This window comes from Stegastes partitus, unplaced genomic scaffold (genome assembly GCF_000690725.1).
Source record: "Stegastes partitus isolate 25-593 unplaced genomic scaffold, Stegastes_partitus-1.0.2 Scaffold1743, whole genome shotgun sequence".
NCBI lineage: Eukaryota > Metazoa > Chordata > Actinopteri > Pomacentridae > Stegastes > Stegastes partitus.
The window spans coordinates 80,353-83,907 of record NW_007579474.1 but is presented as its reverse complement, the minus strand read 5'-3'; the positions used below and the strand labels follow the sequence as shown (position 1 = coordinate 83,907).

The 3,555-nt window shown below is 42.3% G+C and overlaps 1 pseudogene; it reads left to right on the top strand.

Annotated features, from left to right (window-relative positions):
* Positions 1-2,769: 2,769 nt before the first annotated feature.
* LOC103372369 (uncharacterized) overlaps positions 2,770-3,555 on the top strand; it is a 9,508-nt pseudogene continuing 8,722 nt past the window's right edge.

Sequence of the window (3,555 nt, the reverse complement as noted above, 5' to 3'; positions counted from 1 at the left end):
TAACCTCCCTCTTTAACCCTCACCCCTACCTCCCCTCTACCCCTCCCTCTCACCTCTTTTCTAAACACAACCTCCATCCTTATCCCTCACCCTCACCTCTTTCCTAAACTCAACCCCCACCATAACAAGGCCGAGTGGAGAGCGAGGATGTAGCAATTACTATTGCAGCATCTGCTGAAGCTGTAGAGAGTGTGGATGATAGTAGTGACAAGTGCACAGAGTTACCAACATTTGGCTGTACAGAACGGCAGGGAGGTGTTAAGCGTGAGATGGAAGTGGACTTCTGTAAATCAAAGAGAGTCAAAAGGAGGAATAGTAGTGAAGCAGATGTGGTTTTTGTCAGTGCAGCGACCAGCAGACAGCAGCAGTTTAATCCTATTTGTAATGAGGCTGTAGAAGCTGAGTGCACACATTTAAATATACAGTCAGAGAAGACACAGTTGGTATGCAGCAAAGTTGGTGAACTTGGAGTGCCATGTCAGAGTGACAGAATAGTTGCTGATGGAAATAGTTTTTTCAGAGCAGTGAGTCAAGCTGTGAGTGGTACACAAAAGTATCATAGAAAAATTAGACTTGCAGTTTGTAAGCAATTGGCAGGCAATGGTAATGCTTATAGGAGTGTTTTGAGGAGTGAGTATTCCTCAATGGCAGAATATCTTGCAGTATCAAAAATGTGCTATGTTGGCAGTTGGGCTACAGAAGTAGAGATTCAAGTGACGGTAGATTGTCTAGGGATAAATATATTTACCTATTGTAATGGTCGCTGGCTTGAATATATGTGCAAGGGTGAACTATTAACAAGTCAGGCAGTGTATTTGGACAACAGCAGTGGCAACCATTATGAGACTGTTGTTTGCGTACAACAACCTCAGATGCTGAGTTGCTATAATCACTGCAAAGCAAATGTGAGTAATCGTGGAGGTTAGCAAGTGAGAAGTTAGACTACAGTGAAAAGTAGTGTTGTTAATAGTTCTATTTCAGATGCAGCTTGTGTCGTAGATACCAAACAGGTGCAGAGTAAAAGTATTGCTTATCATTCAAAGTATTGGAAAAATAAATGGAATGTTCAGCAGAAGATGGCATATGTGAAAAATGAGTTGTTCAGGGAGTTATCTAAAGCAGGAAATATAAACTTAATGTGCTGCATAGAGAACAGGTAAAGGAAATGAGTAAATGGAAGTATGCGATGAATAAGCTGCACAGGCGGAATGTAAAGGCCATGAGTATCAGGAAGTATCATGGTAATGTAGAGCATAGACGGATGTAAAAGCCATGAGTACCAGGAAGTATCATGGTAATGTAGAGCATAGANTGGCACCGGCTTCGACGGCCCTGTATGGGGTTGGCCCGGTGCCACATCATTTTGTTTTGTTTGGCCGACCTGCCGGGTCCACCTTTAATTTGACTTTGGGTGTTTTTTTGGGGGGCACGGGGAGATTGGGCGGCTATTCATTTTTCTTTCAAATTGTTTGAAAAATAAAAACAAATGAAAGTTGAAATACCCTGGTTCCCTGTGTCTCCTTTTTAAATATGTCGGTGCCTTCTTTGGGCCGTAACACCATAAAAGAAATCAAATCAAATTTGTCACTTTGCTGTACATACACAGTAGTACAGGCAAAATGAGACTGCGTTTCTTCAGGATCATTCAATTACCTCCCCCTTTTCCCTCACCCTCACCTCTTTCCTACACCTACCTCCTCCTCATCCCTCACCCTCGTCCCTTTCCAAAACCTAACCTCCCTCTTTAACCCTCACCCCTACCTCCCCTCTACCCCTCCCTCTCACCTCTTTTCTAAACACAACCTCCATCCTTATCCCTCACCCTCACCTCTTTCCTAAACTCAACCCCCACCATAACAAGGCCGAGTGGAGAGCGAGGATGTAGCAATTACTATTGCAGCATCTGCAGAAGCTGTATAGAGTGTGGATGATAGTAGTGAAAAGTGCACAGAGTTACCAACATTTGGCTGTACAGAACGGCAGGGAGGTGTTAAGCGTGAGATGGAAGTGGACTTCTGTAAATCAAAGAGAATCAAAAGGAGGGATAGTAGTGAAGCAGATGGGGTTTTTGTCAGTGCAGTGACCAGCAGACAGCAGGAGTTTAATCCTATTTGTAATGAGGCTGTAGAAGCTGAGTGCACACATTTAAATATACAGTCAGAGAGGACACAGTTGGTAGGTAGTGAAGTTGGTGAACTTGGCGGGCCATGTCAGAGGGACAGAATAGTTGCTGATGGAAATTGTTTTTTCAGAGCAGTGAGTCAAGCTGTGAGTGGTACACAAAAGTATCATAGAAAAATTAGACTTGCAGTTTGTAAGCAATTGGCAGGCAATGGTGATGCTTATAGGAGTGTTTTGAGGAGTGAGTATTCCTCAATGGCAGAATATCTTACAGTATCAAAAATGTGCTATGTTGGCAGTTGGGCTACAGAAGTCAGACTACAGTGAAAAGTAGTGTTGTTAATAGTTCTATTTCAGATGCAGCTTGTGTTGTAGATACCAAACAGGTGCAGAGTAAAAGTATTGCTTATCATTCAAAGTATTGGAAAAAGAAATGGAATGTTCAGCAGAAGATGGCATATGTGAAAAATGAGTTGTTTAGGGAGTTATCTAAAGCAGGAAATAGAAACTTAATGTGCTGCATAGAGAACAGGTAAAGGAAATGAGTAAATGGAAGTATGCGATGAATAAGCTGCACAGGCAGAATGTAAAGGTCATGGGTACCAGGAAGTATCATGGTAGTGTAGAGCACAGACGGATGTAAAAGCCATGAGTACCAGGAAGTATCACGGCAATGTAGAGCACAGGTGGAATGTAAAGGCCATGAGTACCAGGAAGTGTCATGGTAATGTAGAGCACAGGCAGAATGTAAAGTCTAGCATTGTTAGGAAGTATCATGAAAATCCAGAGTATAAGAAGTGTGTCATAGGCAGTAGCACACTGTGGCAGCAAGAAATGAAGACAAAATCCAAGCAGTTTGAGTTTGTGATGCATCAGTTTTTTGAGAAGATCAAACATGGGCCAGATTTTGTGTGTTGTGTTTGTTGTAGACTGTTGCTCAGACACCAAGTGATACAGTGCAGACGGGAGTGTTATAGGCACCGTATAGACATAGCTGCAATTGCTGATGTCTGTATTAGTGAAGAGTACAAATGTAATGAGGGTTGTATCGTGCCTTGTCAATTGCTGGATAGCGCTAGAGGTCAGCTTTGGATCTGTTTTAGTTGCAATGACAAGCTGAATAGAGGTGAAATGCCAGCTGAGTGTGCAGTCAATAAATTGGTACTTGATCCTGTTCCGGCAGAATTGACCTGTTTAAATAGCTTGGAACAGCATTTGATAGCCTTAAACATTCCATTTATGAAAATATTGGCGTTGCCTAAAGGTGGGCAAAATGGAGTGCATGGACCTGTGACATGTGTTCCAGCAAATATTGTGCAGACAAATAATTTGCTGCCACGGTCAAATATGGAAAGCTCATTGGTGCCTGTGAAATTGAAGCGTAAATTGACTTATAAAGGTCATTCTGAATACCAATTTGTTGACACCATGCAG